A 27,842-nucleotide genomic window follows, 5' to 3' on the forward strand; every position below is an offset into this window, starting at 1 on the left:
CACAGCGTCATGTGATTACCATAATTTTGAAAGAAGCCTGCCATTGAGTGGTGTCAGCATCTTAAAATCGCTTTGACTGATACCAACCTTTGGTTTTCATCAGTAACTGAGAATGAACTTCTCAGTTTCTACACAAAAGCTTGCTGAAATATTCTTCAAGTTTTCATGGGATCTTCCGTTTACTTTGAGAAGAACAGCCTATGTCTTTGTACTGTTTTGCCTTCCCACAAAGTGAGAGTCAGAACACATTTCCCCAAAGTATACAGGCCTTTTGAAAAGCCTTCCACAGACAGCATTGTCCTGCAGATTTCTCATATGTTCCCTTAATCCCTTAAATATATGTTGAAGCATTTCACTTGGGATTATTGTAATTGGAACTTTTTTCGTTTTCTAATTATTTTCTGCTCGTTTGTAAATATACAGTTAATTTTTATATCCTGAAAAATAAGCTAGTGGAGATTTGAGGTTCTCTATGTAAATAAATAATAACTATGTTTATTTAGAGAGCCTGGCTTCTTTTTCCGTGGGTGTTTTCCTTTTAGCCTTTTACAGCCTTTTTGTTGTTTTGATTTATTGTTGTAGCTAAATTCTTAGTGTAATGATGATGGGGGCGGGGGGGGGGGCTTTGGGCCCTGGGGGCCTAATCTTGTTCCTTATCACACACAGCTCCATATTTCAACAGGAAGTGTCCTGTTCGAGCGAGGTTGTCCATAGACACCACTGTCAGATGGAAGGGGCTCTTGCTTACTTTGCTGTGAAATCAGTACCACCATCATAGTGAGGCTAACTCTCACTCTCTCACCAACCTGACAGGTAATTAGGAAAAATCCCAGTCAGCCAGAGTGGACTGTGTGTCAGCTGTGAGCCTGGCCACTGCAGCGACGTCACTGCGTGGGCTTCTCATGAGAAGCCCACTGAGACAAACCACGCACAATGACAGAAATCTGAAAAGACTTCAAACGTTTGATGTCTCACAAAGGGGACTCTGCTTCCAGTTACTAACAGGGTGAGGAGAAAGCTCAGCAGGTGGCAGAGTGCTCATTTTAGAAGCATAATTACCTGAATTCAATTCCCAGAACCAACACTTTGCAAAGGGCATGGCGGCTCATGTTTATAACCCCAGGGCTGGGGAGGCGGGGATAGGTGAATCTCTAGGGCTCTGATGGTCAGCGAGCCTGGCCTACTCGCCAGCTTGAGATCAGTGACAGACGTGCCTCAAAGATAGGGCGGATAGCGCCCAAGGAACAACATCTCAGATTAACCTCTGTTCTCCGTTTACAGATGCACAGAAGTGTGTGTACATGTGCACGCACACACATACACACCACATATACACGTGTACACACACAAATACACACCCAGAAAGAGAAATCACACAGCTAGAAAGCAAACATTTGAAAATAATTACCAAGCTAAATCTAACTTTAAAAAATAAGAAAAATGAATAAAATTGTAACTGACCAAGAAAAATAGCAACAGAACACAAAGAGAAACCTCAGGAGTCAGGGACCAGTTCTAAATTCAGATGTCATAGATATTATGGATAATAAGCTAATTTTTTATTGTGCTAATCAATCTGGCAACTTAATAAAAGCAGCCAGTTCCCAGCAGGGTGTAATTTCCAAAGAGGACACAGGACGGGAAGGAACGTCTGAAGATCACCCTGTTCCGTGCAGGAGTGGAGTCTGTTGACATAAGCCTTCCAGCCAAGGGGACTCCAGCCCCGGAGCTCTTCACAAGAACTCCACCAAATCTTACAAGACGCTGTGAAGCCATCAGAACACAGACTGTTCCAGGAAGCGAGACACGCAACTCGGCCCACTGTTTTATGGGATCAGCTTAACCTCACACCAAAAGAGAACAGCACATGGCCAGAGAAGCAGACCTTGCCAGAGCCTCTGCTAATGGGTTAACACTCTCCCAAGAGCCTGGAGCATTCTGTCCAGCAGCTACCACACTCGACAGACTCACCCATGCCAGCGGGAATGGACGGCTGAAACTGCCAGCTTCAACCAATCAAACTTCATGCCATGCTGTGTTTCAAGAGCCTGCCACATTTGTTGGTGAATTATTTTTTTTTTCCAGAAAGAAAGTAAAAAAAAACTAAACTAAACTAAACCAGGGTAAAAGAAACCTAGAAAATCAAATTGCTTGTTTGGCAGAAACCCAGAGGCAGTAACTAAGATCTGGGAGAAACCGTATTGGAGGAGGAATCTGTGGAAGGGATGAGAGAGAAATGGGGCCCCAGTCACTTGCCCTGGTGTGGTGGAAGGACCTTGCACTGGTGAGCACAAAGGCCTTGCCCTGTGAATTTCAACAGAAGCTCTCCTCAGAGACCTTCCTGTTCAGAGTCTCTGTGATATTGAATATCTTTAATGATTAAGAATCAGGGATCTGAGCGAGGGTGCAGTTCAGTGGTAGACTTGCCAGGAGGCAGGAGGTGCTAGGTTCAAATCATAGCACCAAGAGTCAGGGGAGTGGGAGGAGGGAAGGAAGGAAGGCTAAATCAGTGTATTACCCAAGGATAGATCAGTGTATTACCCAAGGATAGATCAGTGTATTACCCAAGGATAGATCAGTGTATTACCCAATGATAGATCAGTGTATTACCCAAGGATAGATCAGTGTATTACCCAAGGATAGATCAGTGTATCACCCAAGGATATATCAGTATATTGCCCGAGGATAGATCAGTATATTGTCCAAGGATAGATCAGTGTATTACCCAAGGATAGATCAGTGTATTACCCAGAGGATACGGGGACATTCTCGGGGTACCTGGTGCCCAGGGTCCCTGAAAATCTTCAGCAGAAGCCCTTCACTCTCAGCACATGATACCTGTTAGAACAGCACGGGCAGGCCTTGGTGGCTCAGGCACAGGGTGAGAGGCACAGAGAGAGAGAGAGGCTGGCGGTCTGAGAGTCTTGGCTGTTTAAAGGAAGAAGGCAATGGCTGAAATGTGAATCGGCGTGGTCTGCGCACCTGACTCCTGCAAGCAGACCCGGACACTGTTATAGAGAGAAGTTGAGAGACACACTCAGAACACAGATGCAGCTGGACATTCCTGCTGCATCAAAGTGGCGGCAGAATTTTGGTAAAATCCATGTCTACTGTGTTACGCAAAAGCATTGGTCCGAGACAGATGGTGAGAAAGGAGAAGGAGAAAAGGAAGGAGAAGGAGGGGAAGAAGAGCCGGAGGGAAGACTAGAAAAAATAGTTCTTCTGTGTCAATGTAGCAGAGTCCCAGCACAGCAGGTCCATAGTGAACCTCAGGTTTAGCATCTTCGAATGTGTTTTTGCTTTGTGTTGTTTTTAACTTTTTTCTTCTTTTTTCTTTTCTTTCTTTCTTTTCTTTTCTTTTTTTTTTTTAGACAGTTTCATTACTTTCCCCAGGCTCCTGCACTTAAGCAATTCCCCTGCCACAGCCTCTACTCCTGCCTGCCATCCGTAGCTGGGTTTGTAGCTGTGTACCACTTTTCCTGACAGTGACCGGCACTAGACTGCACAGTGTAATTGGGAACAGAGCTTGTAGCTTAGTCCAGGATGCAAGAAGCCCTGAGTAGGATCCTCAGCACCAAATAAACCAGGTGTAGTGGTACACATCTGTAATCCCAGCACTCAGGAGGCGGGCAGAAGGAGCAGAGGCACAAGGGACATATCTCTGCTCAGATCTCACCAGCCTTCCTGAAACATTTTTCTTTTCTGAGTCAGCCTGAAGCTAGGCCTTTATGTGGTTATTCATAGGTGCAAACCAGAAATGATCTCTTTAGAGCTACTGGGAGCCCCAGCATCCAGTGGTCACGTACTCACAGTGATGGATTAATTCCTGTTTCCTCTAGAGGTAACAGGCTGTAAGCTACCTTGAACCATTAATGCCATTGCTCTGAACCACACCGATGCCACTGTCCCTCCCTTGGCAAAGAAAATTAAAACCCGGTGACCTTCCACATTGGGTGTGATTTCACAGTAAGCCCCTCCCGTGGCCAGTCATACATGTCTCTGAAATTGTGTGGGCTGAGAGATGAGTCTGGTTGTTACTGGACTTGTTCAGGTCAGCGCCTGGGCCCTACCAGTCCTAACAACACAGGCTCTGCCATTAGTCCTTAATGTGCCAACTCAAGAGATTGGTAACAGTGCAAAGTGGGGGCAGGAGATGTAGTCACTGAGGCAACACTGGGAAAAGGAACGAAGGCATTTCCATGACAACTCCCATACCCCCCGGTTCATCTTCAGGGTCCTGGCAGGAGGATTTAAATAGAAGGCAGAAGCTGTGCATAGCTTCACAGTCCTGATCTAAGTATGGTCCTGTCCACCCTCATTGCCCAGTCTGTCCTGCTTGGTGCTTAGAACTGTGGGCTGTCTTTCCAGGAGCCAAGTTCCTCTGGCTGGCACCAGGCCTGTCTTTTCCTTCCTCCAGTAGGAGATGCCTGGGGAGATTCCAGTTCCTTGGGGACATCATGTTAGGAGTTTGATAGCTCAGAGAGGAATTCAAATCTGTCTGGTTTAGAAAAATCTCCCATTCCTGTCGGTGGCTATTCAGGGGAAAATTTAAGCTGGGTGGATTTGGGGATGGGCAAGCTTAGCTCAGACATGAGAAAGTCCCACTGACTAGGTCTCAAGAGGGTGTGAACTTCAAGATGAGGAGCCATCCACCAGCACAAGACAACCACAGTCAGCAGGGATGTTGGCAGTGGCTGCTTCTGTCTGGACAGCTCTAGAAACCCTTAACCCATCCCATTCCATTCTGTCCACAGTGCCCTGTGCTCATCAGCCTGGGCCACTTGCAGGGCAAACTGTCCAGAGGGCAAACTCTGAAGAGGCCAGCCATGTGGGCATGAATTCACGGGCACCCATAGGTACAGCCAGTCCCCCTGCCACCTCCCTCTCCCCAGCAAGCTGGCCACATCCTGCATGTGCATTCGCAGGCAGCCAGAAGTGCAACCACTCTGCTTTCCCACTGAGTCTGCCATTTGCCTCTGCTTGGTGCTCAGTCACAGTATAGGGATGGTTGTTAAGGCAAGCCAGCCCACAGAAGACCTTGCCTGTGGGTGACAAGGGTACCTTATGTATGTCCTAGCAGTTCTGGACTCTTTCCAAGGCTGACAGCCATCTGAGATTAATTTAAGGCTATTCCAGAGCTACCCTGAAGTCAACATTACCTCTATAACATGACTCAAATCAGTCAAGCATGTGCGGGTTTAAGACAAGCCACCAAGTGGGGACAAGTGGCCACAAGGGAGCTCTTTGAGGCACCGCATACTCCCCACTGCCCTCTGGGCTTTGTCCCTCCCTCCAAAGCAGGGAACCTTCATGACTCGAAGCAGTGCTCTGACACCAGGCAGGGAGTGTGGCCCCCGCAGGACAGCAGCTGGGAAAGACAGGGGCAGGAAGAGCCAGCAAGGTGACTGGACTCACACACTTCTCAAGGGATCATGAGCAAGAACCCTTAGGGCAGATGAATGGCAAACGAGGAAAGAAAAAGAGGGCAAATTAGAGGACCAGAAGCCCAGACCATGGCATGAGAGGTTTCTGACTTGGTGTTCACGAGGGACACAGAGATGGACTACTGTGGGGAAAAGGTCTCTTAGAAGGGTTTCAACACCGTGGAGAGATAAACAGCATGGCAGGGACTCTGAGAAGCGTTCAGGCCCAGTGCCAGAGAGAGACGGCGTGGTGGGGAACTCTGAAGCAAAGTCACGCCCTAGCAGGGCTGAAGTCCCTTATGTTAGCTTTCCAAGGATGGGGGTGGTTTCACCACAAGGTTCTGCAGCCAGGCTCTCTGATTCCCAGGCAGGAGGCAAGGAAAGGGGTGGGAGCAGGATGTGTGCCCATCAATACCACCTTTGACATGAATGCTCTTCCCAGGTGAGAACCCCTGGCATGGGCCGTCGGTTTGCTAGAGAGTGCCAGACTGTGTCTGTAGGGGGCCTGCTGGTATCTGTGACTGGAGAAGCTGCTGTGGCCCACACAGCAGTCAGGTCTGGATTCTACCATTACATGGCACCACCTACAGAGGAGCCCAGGAAGACAGGGTCATGCTGGGAGCTGCCACCCTCCTGGCCTCTGTTCCACTCCAACCCCTGTCCACTCATACTATCTCCCTCCCAGGTCACATCCACCAGGCTGGCTCAGCTCTCCCTTCCCTGGTGGAAGAGGTCTGCACATATCCTAGCTGAGCCAGCCTGGTGCCATTGGTTCCCACTGCTGCAGGGAGCATCCGGAGTAACTAAGACAAGCTGGGTCTCATTAAATAAGCCAGGTAGCTTGGAGAAGCCACAGAGGCCTTCTCCTGCTCCTTTCTCTGTGACATCTCTCAGAGCATGCTCAGAACAAGCTCTACCACTAAGCCACATCTCCAGTTCAGCCTAGAGGAAAGCCGTGTCCTTTCCTGCCCAGAGAACTACAGGTCACTGAGAAACCCTGTCTCAAAAAACAAGGTAGACAGCTTCTGAGGTATAACCTCCAAGGTTGCCCTCTGCCTTCACATGTGTATGCCCCCCACACCACAGAATAAATGAATAATTTTAATGTTTCTAAAGCTTTATTTATTTTTATCATACGTGTTTGGCTGTTTTGCTTGCATTTGTACTGTGCACCACAAACGTGCAGTACCCATGCAACCCAGAAGAGCAGAAGAGGGTATTGGATTCCCCTGGAACCGGAGTTACATATGATTGTAAACTGCCACGTGGGTGTTGGGAATGGGATCCTGGGCTTCTGGAGAGCAGTCGGTGCTTTGACCCATGGTGAGCCACCTCACCAACACCATCAATAAGTAAGTCAGCTTTGAAGAGACGTAAAACATAGATGGGGTGACATCAAGCCAAGAAGTTCTTGGACCACAAAGGAAAGGATGGGGGGTACAAAGTCAGCCCGCGGAGCAAGAGGGAATATCTGCCAGCTACTCATCCAGTGAGGGACTGAGAATGAGGATATACAGGGCACTCACACATGGGAGTGCTGCCAGCCGTGAGCTGAGTAGGGACAGCAGCCCCTGGAACCTCATGCCTGTCCATCACCGCCCCAAGGGCATGCCTCAATCTCCAGCACAGTGCTCTCTTGTGGGACACCTTGCCCTGTGTTGTTGGGAGCAGTGAGACCCCAGATCCTGAATTTCTTGTAATCCCCTGATCCGAGTGCCTACAGCTGTTCTGAGCACGAGACCTTCAGGAGTTCCTGATGGCAGGAGAGTGGTTTCTGGTGGGTTTGGCTGGGGCATGGCTATCTCTATATAATCTGCCCCTGAACACAATAAAGGGGGCATTCTTGGGGAATTCAAGGATGACCCGTGTCTCTGTCTCTGTCCGTGTGTGTCTGTGTATTTTAACCTCCAGCCCCTGCCTGAAGCTCAGTAACTGGGTAAAAGCGCATCTCTTGCCCAAGTAGAATTCAGTTTCATCTCGGGCATAAATGCCTTCAATTTTAAGGAGAGCAATTGGAGGTCTCCACCGAGATTTTGGCACTGTGTCAGCGTGTCAGACGTGAGTCTGAATCCTTGGTGATTCAGGCACAATCCCAGCCTCTGCACATGACCACTGCCAGGCTGGGGGGACAGGGACACATGTGACTTGGCATCACTGAACTGTTATTTGGAATAAGGTCCCAAGACCTTGAAGACTTGCTTTCCCTCGGCCATGCCATCCCAGTTAGAGCACAATCATACAGCGGCAGCCTACAGAGACTTGGATCATCCAAGGATGATCTTGGAGGAAGCAGCCAGGTGTGTGGTGGGTCTGAGCTAGGGACACAGCTTCCAGTACTATGTGAGTGCTTGTCCCTCAAATCCCATCTCCCTATCTACATAAAAAGCCCTGGCTTTTTGGAGGCCCTGTCTGTTGGTCCTGTCCTGCGGCTCCATGGTCATGAGGAACGAGGGCCATTGCCATAATCTCAGCATATTAATTCTATGTGGCCTCCATCAGAGCCCTGGGTGGGGCCCTGGTGGGGATCTGAGGTCTTCAGTCCTACCCCAGGGCTTTTGTAGAGCAACCTGCACTCCTACCCCACCCCCACTGATAGACAAGGCCTGATGGGGCAATCTATACACAAGCAAGAGATTTTTCAGTATCTGTTTACAGATAGAATATTAAAGTCAAAAGACATGAGTCCAGCATAGGTGGGTGCCTAATAAACAGGAATGAAAGACTTAATACTTAATTATTTGGGTTATAGACAACTTCAAAAATATTGGAATGGAGAGATGGCTCCGTAGACAAAGTGCTTGCTCTTCAAACATAACAACCAAAATTCATTCAGGTCCCCAGAACCCATGTAAATGCCAAGTTGGTATGGCAATTGCTTTTAAGTCTAATGTTCAGAAAGTGGAGACAAGAGAATTCTTGAAGCAAGTTGGCCAACTAGACTAGCCAAATCAGCAAATTCCGGATTCAGTTTAGAGACCCCCACTACAACGAATGATGTAGAGAGTGAGCAAGGAAGACGCTCAACATCACCGTTAGGCCCTTATGTGTACATATACACACAAACATGCACACACACACACACACACCACATATACACATACACATGTAAAGATATTATAGTTTAGGGTTTGGGAATTCAACTCACAGTAAGACGATTCCACAGTAGTGTTAGGTCCTGGGTTTGAATCCTAGCATCACAGAAAGAAAATCCTTCAGTATGGAACAATATTATGGGTTCAAGTTCAAAACTCTTTTCTTTTTTTTTTTTTTAATTGATTTTATTGAGCTCTACATTTTCTCTGCTGCCCTCCCTGCCTCTCCCCTTCCCCCTTCACAAAACTCTTTTCTTACTTACCTAAGCATACAGATTTGGTAAGTTACACATTTGAGCAAGCTAAGAATTGTTGGCATATGGGGTTTATTTTTGGTTTGGTTGACTTTGTTTGGTTGGGTGGTTTGGGGTCAGAAGGGAACAGGTTGGCTACAGGAAGAAGTCTAAAGACCAACAAATACATTGACACTGTTCACACGGTGCTTACAAGTCCCACAGGAGAAATTAGACATCTTTGCATAAGGAATAATTATGAAAGTGCACATTAAAACAAGAGAGCGTCGTCAAGGGTCAGCTGGCAGACTCGAGCGTGGCATCTGCTCCTGCTCTGGGGACAGAGGTGCTCCCGGTAGGCATGCGAGCCCGCATGAGATCTAGAACGCAATAGAAAATCAAAACTGCTTACCCAAGACAGTGCCAGCCCACGGCCGAGGAGTGACAGTGAAGCCTGAGGAAAAACCAGGATGCCCATCGGGCAAGGAAGCCCCTGGGCAGGCGAGTAGCTCCTAACTGGGGGAGTATTCATGACATGCTAAGGTGTGGCCTCTGCAGAGTATACACTGCTATGTTTATTCATAGGCATTACGTGTGTGTGTGTGTGTGTGTGTGTGTGTGTGTGCAGATGTGCATTTTTTCTACTCTTGCAAGCATAGAGACGGCTCCGCACTACCTACCCTGGTGGTGGGGGTATTGGCAGATGGAGACCCATCTGGCCAGAACACCAGGCAGCTAGCATATGCAGATGTATTTAATCCTCATGACATCCACCCCATTGACCAGGAAACTGAGGCAGTTTTGGCCCAAGTGACCCATTTGACTCCAAAGCCTTTCAACAATGCCTACAGCTCATGGGCAGAACTACTTATCCGATCTTGCTGGCAGACTTAAAATACTGAGGGCCAGGGCAGGTGTGGCTTAAGCCAGTGATCCCAGCATGTGGAAGGTGGAGTCTGAAGCCAACCTGGACTACACGCAGAGCTCTAGCCAAGGCTGAACTACTCGTGAGCCTGTCATGGAGCATTAGATTACAAAGAGCAGCACAAAGGCTGGGGAGGTCGCTTAGTCAATAAAGAGCTTGCCTTGCAAGCATGCGGACCTGAGTCTGAACCCACATACAGAGCCACTGTAGTGTGCCATGCAGTGTAATCCCACCACTGGGAAGGAAGGACAGGCAGATTCTTGGGACTCGCCAGCCAGCCAATTTAACCTACTTGGTGAGCCTCAAGACCGGCAAGTTTCCTTGTCTCCAAAAACAAGGTGGGTGACTCTCAAGGCAAGACAATGGGATTGACCTCCTGCCCCCACATGTGCATGCATGTGCATGCACACATGTGCATACACACACACAAACACACACAAACACACACACAAACACACACACACGGCAGGAAGGGAAGCAAATGGCCAAATATTTTAAGCGAAGGGATTCTGGGCATCCATTTGCTTTCTTTTTTGTATTTCTTTTTAAAGCGGTTTATACTGAAGTTTCTTAGTGTAACGATCAAAACCAGTCACGTCTCTTCCTTCTTGAGATCGCGGCAAACCTTGGGCTTCCTCCTTTCTGTCCAGGTGAGGTGATGCTTTGGGCTCCGTGAAGAGGCATGGTCCCTGTGACGGTGTAGTTAGGCAATCAGCACGCTTCTCAGGAACCGCTGTGCACCTGAGCTTCTGATGCAATCCCTGGATCCCAGAGCCATCAAACACGACTTCAGAAAATAAAAGGGGTACACCCAGCCCACACCCTGATGCTGTAATCCATCATTAACCAGGGGAAAGAAAGAGAGAGCTGTCTGGTTTTATGATCTCAGCTTTTCCACCTGGAGAGTGAGCCCTAAGGATTCCACGCAGCTCTCTGCCAGCGCTGATCCCATCACAAGGGACTACAGACAGCTTCTTGGCTCTCATGCTCTTAAGCCAGCCGCAGTGTCAGAGGTTAGACCAGAGTACCTGCTGGTTCATTCCATTCTGTCAGTTTCAGATGTCTTGTTTAGTGGAGGGGGGTGCACATGGATGCGGGTTTGGGGACGCATTCAGAGTCTAGGGAAGGGTGTCGGGTGTCATTCTCTGTTGCTCTCTATCTTTTCCCTTGAAGACGGGGTCTCTCATTGAATTGGAAACCTGAAGCCTTGGCAAGGCTGGCAGGCCAGTGAGCTCACAGATTCTTCCTATCTCCACCCTACTCCCTGCAATGCCACCCTGCCCCACAGCTATGCCAGACTCTGTGAGTGCTGGGAATTTGAACTCAGCTCCTCATTCTCAAAAGCACGTGCTTTTACCCACAGTCTTCTCCACACCCCCTGCCTGCGCATTTAATTAGACACATTACTTCCAGAAATGAATAAATGCACATTCCTTTGAGCGTGCGTATGTGTGCCTGCATCTGTGTGCACGAGTGCATGCTTGTGTGTGTGGTGGAAAAGTGTGTGCATAAGTGTGGGGGTCACCCACCTTGTTTTTGGAGATGGGGTTATCCGATAGCACGGAACAGGCCAAATACACTAGACTGGCTGGCCAGCAAGCTCTAGGAGCCCCTCTCCTGCCTCCCCTGCCTCCCCTGCCTCCCCTGCCTTCCCTGCCTTCTCTGCCTTCACTGCCTCCTCAGGCCTGGTATCACAAGCATGCACTAGCAGGCCTGGCTTTTTCCGTGGGTTCTGGGGATTTAAAGCTCAGGTCTTCATGCTTGTTCATGGCAAGCATTTTACTGCGTAAGCTAGCTCCCCAGCCTGCATTTCTTTACTTTTAAATTTAACTTAACTAATTAATGTTTTTGAGGTAAGGTCTCACTGTGCTGTTGTTCTCGAATGTCAGAGCCAAAGGTGCTCCTTCTGGTTCAGTCCCCTGAGTAGCTAAGGCAGGACATGCTGGAATCGTAGTTGTATGCAATTTTCCGCCTAGGGAGCCTAGCATGGTGGAGGCCTGGCCTCCCATCCTCCATGAGGTTAACTTGATTGGGCTGAAAGACACTTAGCAGGCTAGTAAAGTTTACCCCATGTTGTCTCTGAGGGTGTTCCAAGATGAACAGATCTAATCAAGGCCTCAACAGTGGGCTTCAAAACTGGACCAGACAATCAGGAAGTGGTTGAGCAGTGGAGAGTGAGACCTGCTTGGAGAAACAGGTCGCTTGGGGCTGTTCTTTGAGGCTCCTTCTTGTCCTAGTTCTTGGCTGTTGCTGGTCCATTCTGTGTTGAAGCCACCATGATGTGAGCAGCTCTGCTCTACGACACCCAGTCCTCCATGTTGGTGACACCTCTGATACCATGAGCTCAAATACATTTTGATGTCTTAAACTCACTGTGCCCAGTAGCTTGTCACAGTGATGATAAAAACTGACTTCTATACCCCTTAGGCTCTCGCATTATCTGCTTCTTTGAGAAAGATGCTGACTGGGCGAGTGTCTCTGGGGATGTCCCCACCTCAGCAGCTGGCTCAAGGAGTTGAAATGTATGAGGTCACCAGCAGCCACAGACCTGCATGGAGGAGTTGCCTTAATTTAGGAACTGCCTACACAAGCTCTGAGAAATGGGGTGCCCTAGGAAACTCCCCAGGGCAGAGAGGTGGGAGGAGGATATTGAATCTTAAGCAAGAAAAAGGAGGATAAACCACCCACTCTTCCCAGAAAGCGCAAGGCAGGAGTGTGGAGCAAGTGAAGGGCAGGGAGGCCCAATAGTCAAGAGTGGGTGTGGGGCTTGGGTCTCCACTGATGCCCTGATGCCTAAGAACCCCAATGAACCAGGACAGATGAAAACCTGAACAAACCCAGGAGTCCGTGATGGCCTCTAGACGGCAGCTGGACCCTGGAAGACCGATTTCACTCCTCTGGAGGCTCAAGAGCATGGCACGCTAGGGCTCCAGCCTCAGACAAAGTCCTAGGCTACATCTTCACAGGGCAGGACAGGTAAGGGCAGGGACTGGGTTTTATGTCCTCAGCCAATACCACACACAACAGGGAAGTCCCACACATACAGACCCACCTGATCCAAGCAACTGGACAGCGAACCACTAGGGGCGTGGAGAACTGTGGGGAAGGGTCTGCTATTACTTCGGATGAAGACCAGAATTGCCGATTGCTGACTCTGCCTTGATCTTGGCCAGCGACTCAAATGACAGTTCTCTGTAGGGACACCCATTCCCAGGACAGAGTAGACATGAGGTGGATGCATCCTGAGAATTAGCTAATGATAGCAGTGCTTCTCAACTAAAGACTACCGGAAAACACAGATATTTACATTATGATTCATAACAGTAACAAAATTACAGTTACGAAGTAGCAATGAAAATTATTTTATGGTCGGGGGGGGTCACCACAACATGATGAATTGTTTTAAAGGACCACACTCTTAGAAAGGCTGAGAATGGTCGGTTTGCCTTGCTGCAAACCAATGTATTTTTACAGGCTACCAGGCAGCCACCACACTGTGTCCAGACATGTCCCACTTAAACCTCACAAGCTCAGAATAATCCTCTCCCTCACAGTTTTGACCAACGCCATATGGGAGATACAAACTTCTGGGCCTTTTGAGTCCAGAGCTTTAACACTCTTCCCCATGTTTCTAGGACCTCCCGACCACATGGAAGGGAGAGGAGTATAGAGGGAAAAGGGGGTGTGAAGGAAGGAAGTCATTTTGGATGTCCCACCAGAGAGGTCAGGGGTAAATGCGGCCAGAGAACAACCTTGCTCACAAGAACCAGAGAAGAATAACTACCCATTTCATTCCTGCCTCACTGAACAACCCAGCTGAGGCTTGCCCGCCCTGTAGACTCTATAGCGTACCATAGAGTGTACCACAGTGAAGGCACACTCGTGCCATGAAACACGATGCTTCTGTTGATATAACAAAATACTTGGTCCAGACACGGACAAATTATTTTTCCATGGCTGGAAAATGTTGGTTTATTTTTAAAGAGGTTTGTTTAATGTACAGTTTTAGGGATGGAGAGCCCAGACAGTATGGTGGCAGCTCTGGGGGGTCCCCCGGCTGCATACACATCTGTTAGACTAGCTGGCTTCACAGAAGGACCGTATGCAGGAGGCATCACACAGGAAGACAGAACACGAAGAGGAACCGGGTACCATCCTCTATAACCACAAGCTCTGGAGAGGACAGACTTGGGATCCCTAGTCCCTCTCCTTCACGGTGCTCCCATTTGACACACCACCTCCTACCAGGCCTCGCCTTTTAAAGACTGCTACGGCTTTTAACGCCAACACCTGGGGACAAAACTCTCCACATATGAACTCTTAGGATACATTCAAACCATCAAACCAGTATATCTAAGCCATAGCCTGTGGTCCACAAGCATCCCAGAGGAGCTATGAATACAGCCCATGTATGTGCCGTGGATGAGAATGTCATGTCACAATGTTAAAAAAATCCAAAACGGTGTGTGTTACTTTTTTTCCCCCAAGCCTCTCTGCCACACTATTTCTTAATAGTCACATTCCTGAGGCAGGTCACCATCTTCTGTCCCAGGCACAGGTGGGGGAGCTGTGCCCCCCTAAGTCATGGGCTTTTTCAGGGTCAAAGGCCATTACAGCATCATTGGTCTGTCCACTGTGCTTTTCGGGTATTGTATCCTTATTCCTTATTCTTTTTTCTTCTAAGGAGAGCATATGTGTAGTCTAGATTTGTTGAGTGTCCTTTGATAAACCCCTCTAAAGTATTTAAGGGCCTTGCATTCCATGATGTGCTTTAAGCCTGGGGTCACAAACACAAGCAGGAGATGGGCCACTGAAGTCCTTGGGGACTGAAAGAACCCAGGGCACCCTTAGCTTTCCAGGAACCAGGGGGCTCTTCTTGGTGGTTCCTGAGCTCTGTGTTGGAAAAGCTGTGGGGTTGGAAGCCATCTATAGATTCGGTCCCTCCTGGTGGAGAGCACCCACCTCCCATATCAGTGCTGTTCAGAACAGATTCAGTTCAAGTGATCCAGCAACTAACACAAAACTGTCAGATAGCCGGACAGTTTCCTGTGAAGAAAAAGGCAAGAGCCACCACACTTTCCAGCCTGACAGTCACTGAGGGCGTCTGCCAGATGTAATCCCCACTGCCAGCGGGGTCCTAGATGGCTCTGCTCGGTGAAGCTGGTGGCCTCTGAGACACTGGCCCTTTGGAGACCCATCCAGTCCTTGGCCTCTGCTTCCCTTCTGTCCCCAGAGATGTCACTCTGGCCAGACCAGGAGTGTGTGCCTGTGCACGTCACACACATGGCCCTTTCCTTTCCTTTAATAGAACATGGGTGGGGTGGGTATATAACAGGGAAAGAAGCCAAAGTCCCAGCGGAGCAGAATCTTGTGTCCTGTAGGGAGAGCCGTCTGCTTTGGGGAGGCACAGGCAGGAGCTGCCAGGGCTTGCTCCACATACACTGAGTGCATTCTCTGGGGACAGGGACATGTTACATGACTCAGCTTAGGGACCTAGAGCCACTCAACTCACTTCCAGTTTAAGGAAGCCTGGGCCACCCTCTTTTCTTTGAGAGCACAGAGCCACCTGGGAACTTGGGATGGGGTAGGCATCCTGGATGGTCAATTTAGTCTTCAAAGGGAACCAAATCTCCATGAAGGGAGATGCCATCCTTGAGTCCCATATTGAAGAGGCTCCTCTCCAAGAGGAGGTCAGGACTCAGGGTCCCCTGAGTGTCACAGCCCCCTCGTCATGCTGAGGTTGTTACACAGAAAACACTGCAGATGTGTCAGGCCCTTTGTTCCTGACATCGCGCTAACAGCGGCAAAGCCTGTGTCAGGGTCAGGTGTCTCTTGGTGTCGCTGGGGAACTGGTTCCACCACGACTGTGCTATAAACATCCTTAGATGCTGCCTCCTTGCAGGCCTAGCCTGTGAGAGCCTCCCAAAGACCTTAAGTCATATGCAGATGGCCTGTAACACTTCAAAAGGTATCAATTCTGAGCTAATAGGTGCTCTACCGTATCTCAGGAAGACACAAGAGGACAAAAATCTACAGCGTCACTACAGCTAGAACTGTTTCCAAGCCCAGAGTGACTAGATCCCAGCATCTGAAGGGTGGATTCTACCTTGCAGAGAAAGCTGAGATCTTCATGCAATCCCTTCAAACCCAGCACACTAAGCTACGATCATTCAATGTACTGAACTCACTCACTTGGGGTCCCATCCACTGGGCTGACATCACCTCTCAATTCAGTGTCCCCAGCATTTCCAAACCCATCTTCTTGATGCTCTTTGAAGCTACTCCAGGCTCTACTCTGTCGACCTCTCCCTGTCAAAGGCCCCTAAGGCTGGGCTAGGTGAGTGGAGGCTCCAGATCTCACATCACACCTGAGTCCAGTGGACTGGCTCCTTGCCCATCCTCCCTCGGGCCAGATGCTTAGCCTGGCCCACTCACAGTGGCAAACAGTTGCTCCCTGGGATTTGGCAGGGCTGGTCTCCACAACTGAGTGTCTCTAGAACAGATGGTAATTTGTTGACACTCAAAGACGTAAGGGGACTCAATTACAGTCCCACTAAAAAAAGCTTTCTCTAAAATAAGAAAGTACACAGATTCCTCAATGTGTGGAAATCGCTGACAGCTTTGCCCCCCCCCCAGGAGTAAAAAAGAAGCTGACAGCTTATTTTTGCAGGCTCTGCTCATTCAAGTCTATTTTAAGATAATTTTCCTAAGTCAGTACACCAGAATAGCACTCGGTTTGAAAAATCACCATCTGTTGGGAGCACAGGGCAGGGTCTCAAAGGGTCTGGGCTAACATGTCTGACCTTCACAGGGCATCTGTCCCCTGGACAAGAACAAGAAAGCATTTGGGGGCTCCAAAATTAGTGTTGAAAGAATGTGCTAGAACACGGAATCAAAAAATTGTCATTAACTATTGATATAAGGTATTTATAAATACACACACACACACACACACACACACACACGCCCTTGACCTTTTAAAAAGCTGTTCAAACAACCCCTTGTATTTAAATAGTTTTCTTGTAAAAAGGCCATCCAACCTTATCTGGGTTGTTCAGATAAAAATTAGCCTATGGAAAAGCAAGCCTCCTCAGAAAGCTATAAAAAGGCCCTTGCTCCACTCTTTTTCCGGTGACCGGGGCCCCTCCCTCCCTCCGGCCTCTGTGGTGACTCATGTTCTTCTCTGGAAGGCAGCAGGGCCCGAAACACAGCAGGAGGGCAGCGATTTGACTTATGAGTAACATTAGAGGAATCACTCTGTCCCCCCTGCGAGGAGGGGACTCTCTCGGGCTGGGCTGTGCGCAGGCAGCATGGGGTAGGAGGGTAGGGTAGCCGTGCCAGCGCTTGGTGCCTGGCAAGCCTGCCTACCTGGCCACAGGTCTAGGTCATTTTTAGCCTTCTCTAAATTTAGCTCCACCCACCCTCTTGAATAACCTGCATGTGAAATGCCATGTTTTTCCTGTGGGTTAGAATGCTAATATACACAAGAGTGTATATTAAATTGCTAACGATGGGCATTTATTGCTTTATAGTCCCTGTGAGTGGCTCCTCAGGCAGAAAAAACAAGGAAACCTTTCCAGCAGGAGCCTCTGAAAACCCTTGGCACCTCACAGTGACCTAGGGCCTTCTCAGCAGAAGCTCTCTTGTGTTTCCTGAGGTTCCAAGGCCCCCTGAGCAAGGAACCACCCAGCTGGAGCCTCTAAACTGCTGTGTTTGCCCGGTTTTCCAAAGCAATCTTGAAAGGAAATCATGCACATTCTACAATACGCAATTCACATATGTACACGCATGTGCGTGCACACACATTCCACGTACACCACACACACATATGCAAACAAAGGCACACATACATGAGCATGCACACAGCCATCGCATCGAACACACAACAACACAAAACATACACCATACATGTGGGCAAGCATACCACACACACACACACACACACACACACACACACTTCCTTCTTGGGGCAGCCAGGACAAGAATCATTCTCCAGTGAACGACTGAGAGCTTTGTGGTCCTCAGTGAAGCCGGCCTTTGCCAAGAGCACAGTCCATGGGCACGTGACTTCTCGTGGGCACGTGACTTCTCGTGGGCCCATGACTTCTCGTGGGCACGTGACTTCTCGTGGGCACGTGTTCCTGGAAGCAACCTGGCATTTGCCATTGGCCTTTCAGAGCAGCTTGTCATTGGGTAGCCTCAGCTACCAGGGGCATACATAGACAACCTCAGCTAAGGGGATTTGAATCCTTACTCTACAGTCAAACATCTCAGCTGTGAGGAGCAAAAATGCGGGTCTCTAGAGGGTGGTTCAAAAGTCAATGTATGACGTTATTGGCTTTCCGTGGGGCCAGCATGGGAAAGTCGGGTCCAGGCAGGTGGGAGCCCTCAGTGTTCACTTGCTGTGAAGCTGAGATAAGTGAGCAGAGCTCTGGAGGAAGCAGGAAGCAGCTAGGGCCTTTTGACCGTTGCGTTGCTCGGCCACTTCCCCACCTGCAAACCCCAAAGTTGAGAAACCAATCAGATCGCCACCAAGTCTGTTCTTAGAAGCAAAGCACTGAGGGCAGGGGCTTTGGGAAGGGGAGGTGGGCACTTCCTACTTCAGACAGCTTTCGGGTATGCAAACAGTTCAGAAGAAAGGAGGCCTTAAAGTGTCTTCCTCAGAAGTTTATTTAGGAAGCAGGCCATGATATCAAACAAGAAGTTTGCTTGTGGGGTCAGATCATCTTGGCCCAGAAAGTCCCAGAACATCTTTCCAAGCCCTGAAAACCAGGCTCCTATTTTCCCCAAAGAGCTCATAATGAGACTAAATAACACTGATATCAGAGAAAACACATAAAGTGGCCTAGAGCGGGGTAAATCGGAACTTTGCAAAACTCAACAGTTCTTGAAACCCTGGGAGACAGTAAGCATTGGGGAGTTATTCTGTGGGCAGCAACAGGGATGATACCAGACAATGGTCAAGTGCTTTTCTGGGGTTCACAAGCTGCCCACAGGGGGATCTGGACACACTGTTAGTGCAGAGGTAAACAGAGAAACTCACACATTCCTGCTCAGAGATCCAGAAACCTAGACGGGCCCGGCTAGACTCCACTGTGCTGCTGATAGAACCACAGCAAAGGATGGTGGATGTCTCCCACGCTGTCCTCCTGACCTAGGGCTTCCCATGACAGTATGTCACCCCTGACCAAGGTCCATGTTGTTTTCAGGTTTCTCCAGAGAGGTCACAATAGCACTCTCTCTGGTGGAGAGGCTTGGAACTGGAAAGAGCCTTCCTCTCCAGGACAGTAGGGAAAACTGGGCTACAGATGCTGGGTCTAGGTATGTCCGCTCTCCAGCCAGTCCGTTTAAACCATGTGTGTGTGCCTCCCCGCCCACCAACGTTCTGGTTCAGGTGTTGACACGTCCACAGGTGTTGACACTGCCCGTGTGGCTGACCCGCTTGTCCAACAGTGGCTGGAGCTCCTAGCTAGTCTAGCTTCTAGCCGGACCAAAGGCCTTTACACTCCCAGGGCCTCTCCTTTCCACTCCCCTCTGGCAGGGGCCATGAAAGCTTCTGGGTTCTGCTGTCAGCCAAGGCTACCCCTAGTACTTACTCAACAGACAAAACGGAGGTTAGCGGTGGGGCTGGGGACACCGCTCAGCCCATGAAGCGTTTGCACGCCAGAGGACCTGAGATCTAGTCACCATTGGGTTGGAGTTGCTGTCATATGGAACCAGAGAGTGAAGCCATACACTGGACCCCAGGCACAACAGGAAGCACAGGATGTCCCTCCAGCCCTGAGAGCCTGGCCCTACTATCCCCATGATGCGGCCTCCTGCCCTTTTCCTGCTGAGGGTTGCAGGTCAAGTGACATTCTTTGATCCAAGGCCACTTTCTTTGAACTTGTGCCACTCACAACAGACTCCTGACACATCAGCTTGTCAGACCAAACTCCTCTGATAAGATTAAAAACCTGCCACAGTGTGGCATTTACTTTTTTATTTTTATTTTTTTTTTGGTTCCATGGACTCAGTAGCAACCACCACAGTAAGTTTCCACTGTCTGTGGAAACATGACAGGCCTTGCCTCGTGGCTCCGGAAATATTCACCAAAGCCACTTACATTATAGTCTTTAGCTCATCAGCCAGAAAAGCAGACCTGGGCTCTCAACAGCAAGCTGGAACCCAGAAAGGTGAATCAAAACACTGCAGAAGAGAGAGAGTTCCCACAGGAAACCTCTCACACAGAGCTCCCACGTTTAAACAAGAAAGCCCTGAGTCGGTCTCTCTGTTTCAGTCAGAGGTTTTAAAAACATTTGTGAATCGTGCAGGAAGGGTAAAAAAGTCCAAAAATGCTTAGCTATTTCTGAAGTGCTTTATTTTGGAATTTCTGCTCTGTTCGAGCGGCGAGTGTCTGTGGGCGAGAATTATGTCACGAGTTAATCATCTCAGGAGACTGCAAACTCGGGAAAGGAGAAACTTGGGCGAATGGCCTTGCGGCTGTGGGCTGTGTTGCATAATGGGCTCCTGCGCACGCGTCCGGGATCGGCGTGTGGGGCTGCACAATGCAGCCAGTGTCACATCCCCTGTTGACCTTTCCAAGACGGAATCACAACCACGCCCCGCCCCCCTCAACACGCACGCTGCCAATACTGAAGCTGGCTGTGAAAGGGAAGCAGAAATGTCAGTTCCCCCACAGTTCCCAAAGGAAGACTTTGAAGTCCCTGGTTGCTGGCAGCCTGGTGGCTTGCCTGCCTGTCTTACTCCAAACCACTGTAAAAAGCTGTCCTTTAGCACCAAAGTAAAATGTTTTGCTGAAGTACTTCCTGGCATCTGTGATGGGAACAATAGGCACAGCCTCACAATGGAGTATTTTATACGTAAGAAAAGCAAAAGGTCAGAGATGGGGGGAGCCAGGGCTGTGCGCGTCACAGCCCTCCATCCGTGTTTGATGCTGTTGAGCAACCGCGCTGGCCGAGAAGCTGTTACTTAATCCTGCCAGTATTCTCCAGAAAGAACACTTGCGAAATACCGAAGACAAATATGCTGTAATTATTACATGCACAGGGAGCTTGTCAAGCATAAACTGTTAGTGTAGCATCAACACAGTTTCCCGTTCCACTGGAGCCGACCAGTAATTAGCACCAACAATGTACCGTGTGTGTGTGTGTGTGTGTGTGTGTGTGTGTGTGTGTGCAGCAGGGGTGGCACTCAAGGCCTTGGTCTCCATGATACTTCTGCTTGAAAATTCTCCAAAGCCAAGCACTAAGTGTGAATTCTAGAAGAAAATAAGATGACAGCTAATTCTCTGACACATCAGAAAGAAGGGGCCATCAAATGTCACCAAGTCTCTCCTTCCTTCTACCCTCCTTCCTACTCTTCCCTTTCTACATTTTTCCTCTCCTTCCTCCTTCCCTCCCTCTTCCTTCCTTCTTCACACCCCTCCCTCCTTCCCCATCCCCTTCCTTCTTCCCCTTTTTCTCTCCTCCCTTCCCTCCCCTCTCCTGTAGCTCTCCCACCCCCTTTTCTTCTGTAAAAAGGACCCTTAGATTTCATCACATCGATGCCTCTGCACTGGAAACCCTGCCCAAAGTCTGATGGGGGTCACATCAAGGAGACTGGTCCTGTCACCATCTGAATCACCAAGTGTGGAGTATGAACTCAGTAGCCCAAAAGAATTGTTCCCAGAAAGGCAAATCATAACCAAGGTGGAGATTTCATCACCAGCTTTGGGTTTTCACTGAGCAATGTTCTACTTTATCTCAGCTTGCTCCGTTCCCAGCATGTGCTCAGCCCCTGGGGCCAAATAAAGACACACACTTCACAGCCATCCAAACTTCCCATAAGGCAGCGCTCTCAGGTGGGCAGTGTGCTTTCCTCCCCGTGTCCATCTTCAATCATTGCCAGAAAATCCCATTCTCTGACCACAACTAAACTTGCCGTGTGGGAGATAAGACATGCTCACATTTCAACTGAAATAATAATAATAAAATAGATCAATAAATGCCATATTTTTCCATCAGAAAATTACTCCACATACTAAGTTGGTCAATAAGAGCTGATATAGGGCTGGAAGCCTGGCTCAATGGTTCAGAGCGTATCTTGTTATTCCAGTGGACCAGATTTCAGTTCCCAGCACCCATATCAGGTAGCTCACAAGCACCAGTGTAACTCCAGTTGCAGGGGATCTGATGCTTCTAGCCTTGCAGTGAACCTCACTCACGTGCTCATACTCTACCCCCACATACACAAAATTAATAACAATAAAAATAAATATTTTTAAGGAGTGTATGGTATGCTGGGCTGCACTGTAATTGGCTGTCTGAGGTCATAACTGAGGCCAATAAGAAACTGGGAGTTCAGAGAAGATGTTGGAAAATGAGATGCTGTGGACAGTTCAGACATCTCTGGTGTGGGATATCTTTTTTATTGGTTAATGAATAAAGTTGTTTTGTTCTATGGCAGGGCAGAATATAGCTAAGTTGGAAGAGATATATAGAGAAAGTAGGTGGAGTCAAGGAGACACCATGTAGCTGCTGAAGGAGACAGACACCCAGAACCATACCCAGTAAGCCACAACTTTGTGGCAATACACAGATGAATATAGATGGGTTAATTTAAGGTACGAGTTAGCCAGAAGTAAGCTTGAGTTATTGGCCAAACTGTGTTGTAATTAATATAGTTTCTGTGTAATTATTCAGGTCTGGGTGGCCGGGAAACAAACGAGCAGCCTCCACCGACAGTCTCAGGAGTCAAGGCCTGCCTCTTGGATCTGAGGACCACAGGCTCATAAAGGAGACAGAAGCTACAGCTCTTGGCTCCCACTGACCTGAAGGTTCTACAGAGGAAGAAATGGAGGCAAAGGCAGAACTATCTTTGTCAGCCCAAGGGTTGAAAGAATGCCTCGGTATACCACAGAGTCCCCCCACCATCCTCCTCCCCAAGAGTTGGGTACTTGCTGGCTAAAGAATTTGGTTTTTTTTTTTTTTTTGGTTTTTCGAGACAGGGTTTCTCTGTGGCTTTGGAGCCTGTCCTGGAACTAGCTCTTGTAGACCAGGCTGGTCTCGAACTCACAGAGATCCGCCTGCCTCTGCCTCCCGAGTGCTGGGATTAAAGGCGTGCGCCACCACCGCCCGGCCTGGCTAAAGAATTTAAGGACACCTCAGGAGTTGGGCTACAGTTCAGTCGGTTAAGAGCTGACTGGACAAGCACGGGGACTTGATTCAATCCCCAGCACCCAGGCATGCTGGTGCACGCTGTAACCCCAGTGCTGAAGATGCAGACGCAGGAGGATTCCGGGGCTCACTGATAGGCCAACCTAGCCTACTTGATGAGTTGCAGCCTGGTGAGAGGCTCTGCCTCAAAAAATAAGATGGACAGCCTCTGATAAATGACACCAAGATCAACCTCTGGTTCCCCAACACTCCACACATACATGTGCATGTACACCTGCATGCCAGTCTCTTCTCCCAACCACTAGTTGACTCTCAAGAGAAAAACACAGAAGTAGGGACGTTAGTAAGCAAACAGCAAGGGAACTGCCAGCCTTGCCAGTCTGCTGGGGGAGGCCCATGTCCACAGTTGCTATATTGTATTATTTCAAGTGTTCTTTACTCAAAAATAATATGTATATATGGAAAGAAAAATCCATGTGAGAATTATTGACACTCAGAAGGAACTGCACCAGAGAAAGTCCGGCAGTTGAAGTTACTACTACATATTCTACAAGTCTTTCAATTGAGCTACTTTATGTGCAAAGAGGCTGGAGAGGCAGCTTGTGGTTAAGACAGCCTGCTGCTCTTACAGAGGACCTGAGTTTTGCCCTCAGTGCCCAGGTTGGGTGGCTCACAACTGCCTATAACTCCAGCTCCAGAGAATCTGGTGCCCTCTTTTCTGGAGGTACTGTGTGCACACACATACAATTCATTTTTCTTAAATGTTTTTAAGTATGTGCAAAAATCTGGACAAACACGTGAGAATGATGTCTGATCAAACGAGGGAGACTGACACAGAGAAACTGGGGAAGAGGAAGAACCAAAGAAGGTTCCTAAAACCAAAACTACAACCCGGTGGTGAGAAGATCATGGCAAGGTCTCCAAAGCAGCATCGTGGTGACGGCACCGGAAAGGGAGTAAGCCTGAAGACTTCAAGAGAAGCAATCACATCTAAAGACAGACACCTTAGGAAACCCATGGGGGTTTCCTGAATATGAGTGATGGGAGTCCTACGGGCTGGGTTAGAAACACATTTAGAAGACAATGGCCAAGTGGCCCTCAAGTTCAACAGCCGATTTAAACCCCAAAAGCTTGAAAAGCAGGCTCCAGGCAGAAACCCACATGGAGATGCATCATAGTGCACATGTCAGAGGGCGAGGGGCCTTCAGAGCAGCAGGGTTAGGCACAAGGGGTTTCAGATACGGTAACTGTCCCATCCCTAAGAAACCCCACTGGTCTACAGGCAGTGGGGCTGCTCACTCATAGGTCAGATGGGGACTAGTGGGGAATGCAGGCCTACTGGATACAGGCAGGCCTGCATTCCGTTCCCAGCTACTTGAAGGGTGGCTAAGGAAGGAAGATGGTACATGGACTACAGAGGGAGTTCAAGGCCATCATGGGAGAGTCATTGAGATTTTATCACCAAGCAAAAAGAGGGCTCGAAACATAGCTCAGTGGTAGCGTACTGCCTGTATTATGAGGCTCTGGGTTTCATTCTCTCTCTCTCTCTCTCTCTCTCTCTCTCTCTCTCTCTCTCTCTCTCTCCTCCTTTCTCTCTCTCCCCTCCTTCCTCTCCATCCCCTCCTTCCTCTCTCTCTCTCTCTCTCAGATACAGATACACACACACACACAGAGAGAGAGAGAGAGAGAGAGAGAAAGGAGGAGAGAGAGAGAGAGAGAGAGAGAGATACAAACAGAGAAACAAAGAGAGACAGAGAGTCCAAATCATCTCTCGAGCACAGTGATAGTGCTAGGAAGCACAGCACACAGACACCAGAGAAGCCCATGCGGACACAAATGAGTGCAGTATCCCCAGACACACTCTGGGACACCACCAGCAAAGCAGCCCGAACCCTGTTAAGACAAGACCAGCAAACCAGTGCAGGTTCAGCTCCCCAAGAGCCCAGAATACTGAAATCCACTGGTGACAGGTGTGAGCCAGAGCACAGAGAAGACAAAAGCTGCCATGATGGGCACTGTGCCCAGGGGACATTCTCTGAGGAGGGCTGGGAACCTCTTTAGGGCCAATTCCTAGGCAGGAACCTACCTCGGCAAAACAGAGGGAGGGCAGCTTGCACACAGCACAATGGATCTAATGAGCCTGAACCTAGATATACAGAGTGATCTCTAATAAGTGGAGTTGGCTGTAAAAGACAACTCAGAGGATGGGGGAAGCTACATTCATACCAACACAAGGAATTAGTAATGTTATATCTATCAGTATTTTTGTTTTTTTTGCTTTCACTTTTATTTTAAATTCTCACCTGCATTTTAAATTGCTTTTAGTTTTATCTTGCTTGATTAGGTTTTATGGCTGTTACCTCTGTTATCTGTCTTACCTTTAACCTATATTCTTGTCTTCTCCTTCCTTGTTTCCTCCTTTCCCCCACTCCCTATTCTTTTTACTTCCTTTAAAAGACTCCATTGCCAGGCACAATGTGGTGGCACATGCTTTTAATCCCAGCACCAGGGAGGCAGAGGCAAGTGAATCTTGGTGTTTGAGGCCAGTCTGGTCTACAAAGTGAGTTCCAGGACAGCCAGGGCTACACAGGGAAGCTCTGTCTCTAAAGAACAAATCGAAACAAAAAAATCCATCTACTTATCCATTCATTTAATGTGTGTGTGTGTGCCTGAGTGTGTGCGTGTGTACTTGTGCACATCATATAAATGCAGTACCCTGGGAGGCCAGAAGAGGGCATCAGATCCCCTGGAATTGGAGTTACAGGGGGTTGTGAACTGCTGTGTGGGTTCTGGGACCAAACTCAGGTCCTCTGTAAGAGCACTAATCACTCTTGACCCCTGAGTTAGCTCTCCAGCCCCTCCCTCTTTTTACTTAATTATTCTTATCTTTCACCTTAATAACCGTTTGACTCCATTTATCTTATAAGAACCCGAGTTCCTTTGTTTCCTGACACCAGTGGCATTGCCGGTAAAGTTTCTGTTTGCTTTATTACCAGGATTATTGTCCAATTAGAGTTCCTGCTACAGCTGTCTACGGGGATCATAATCCCAAGTGGAGACAACCTGCTAAGAAGACCCATGCAAAAGAGAACAAATAAAAAGGGAGAGAAAAGAAAATGCAAAAGCTGGCATGCATTCATTCCAACAGATGCACAGATCATGCATGACACAGACACCAACACAGCAAAAGCAAGCTAGCAGCATAACATTTCCAAAATCCAGCCAGCCACAGTTCCTCGTTAACCAAAACCGCAGATCAGGAAGCAACCGAGACACCAGAAAAAGAATTCAAAATCCCAAGAGGAGATATGATGTAGTTAGTCCCTCCTTTTCTTTCGAGGAAGATGGGCTGTGGTGTTCCGTGCACAGACTGTGTGCAATGCTCCCAGCAAGACTCCTGGGCTCTCAGCATCCAGTTAGTTGCTGGCAGGGCTTCACACAAGTTTTATACAAACCATTGCTGGAGCTACACACACCCCATGTGACCTCCCCAGCAGAAAGATCCTTGGATGTTGCCTTTCTCCCACAGTCTTTGTCCTGAGCCCCCTCCAGTGCTGCTGGGCACACACACCTCAGGATGAACCACTGCATTGAGTGTGAGCACACGCTGCAGCTCCAGGTGACCAGAGCTGAAGGGAATCTTGGGGGCATCCAACGCGGGTAGTTTTGCCTCTATTCATCTCAAAGCATCTTTGTTATTCTTTTTAAGGATTGAGTTTATTCTGTGTTGGTGAATTTACAATTTTACTTTTCTCACAATTTTCAAATTTCATCTCATTGTAGTTGACAAGCAAACTTTGAATGGACTCTAGCCTTTCTTGAGGATTCTTGCTTTCTGGCCAATGTATGTTCTGTCCTGGAGAATGCATGAAGGACGTATGCCCCGTTCTGCTGTTACCTGATGGATGCTCAGCAGGCATCTATTGAGCCGGGCTGGTTTAGAGTCTTGTTTCATCCTTTCCTTTCCTTATGAATCTGCCCGCTACCAGCAGTTTTTGAGAGTGAGGTATTGACGCCTGGGCTCTTATTGTTAGACTTACCATGCAGCGGTTAAGAGTTGCCTAGTGCCCTCTCCATCAGCCGGTGGTCCTCCCATGTTTTGGAGTTTTGCTTTTAGATATATCCATGTTTATGTCATTCTGCCTTTGGAAAGGGACTCTAACTGCTGACAGTCACTGTGTTAATGTGGGACTCATTCCTGCCATTTGCTGTTGTGTATCTAAATGTCACAGCTGTGACTACCGCTTCCTCCTCTTCCTCAGTCTCTCGTCTTTCTTCCTCTTCTTGTTGTCTTCTCTTTCTTCTCCTTTTCTTCTTCCTTTCTTCTCTCTCCCCCTAGCTCTCCTCCTCATTCCCTTTTTTCTCCCCTTCTTTCTTGTCCCCATTTCTGGTCTCTCTGTATTTTTCTAACACAGTATTTGATTCCTTTGTCATGTCTTTCGCTATACATACTTGATTTGTTAATGAGCTTTCTGGAAATTACAATTACTATTTCAGTTTATGAAACCTATTTTGGATCGATGCCAACTTAATTTCAACCACCTATACAGGTTCTGCTTGTAGGCAGCTTGGTCGTCCTCCCTTCCCTCTGTGCTTCACTGCTACACAATTAAGTCCCTGTGCATCACGAAGCCATCAGAACAGCTGCATAACGACTGCTTTATGACATCATCTTTCAATTCCGAGTAGAGCAGAGGGAGTTACACGGGAAGAATAGGCTCGCACTGCCTTTTATGCATTTTGCACCTTAGCTGGTGCTCATGTCTTTCACGTGAGTGCGAGCTAGTCTCTAGTGTCTTTTCATTCCACCCTGAAGAACTCATTTGATTCTTTCTCAATAGTGCAGCCCACTTCTGAGACATGCTGTGATTGCTTCTCTTGGAATACTTTACATTTTCCTTGAGTTTCGATTCTTTAAAAATAGCGTAAGTGCTGAAGAGATGGCTCAGGAGTTAAAAGCATTGGTTGTTCTTCCAGAGGACCCAGGTTCAGTTCCCAGTGTCTACACGGCA

The sequence above is a fragment of the Arvicola amphibius genome, chromosome 6, assembly GCF_903992535.2.
Source record: "Arvicola amphibius chromosome 6, mArvAmp1.2, whole genome shotgun sequence".
NCBI classification, from domain to species: Eukaryota; Metazoa; Chordata; class Mammalia; order Rodentia; family Cricetidae; genus Arvicola; species Arvicola amphibius.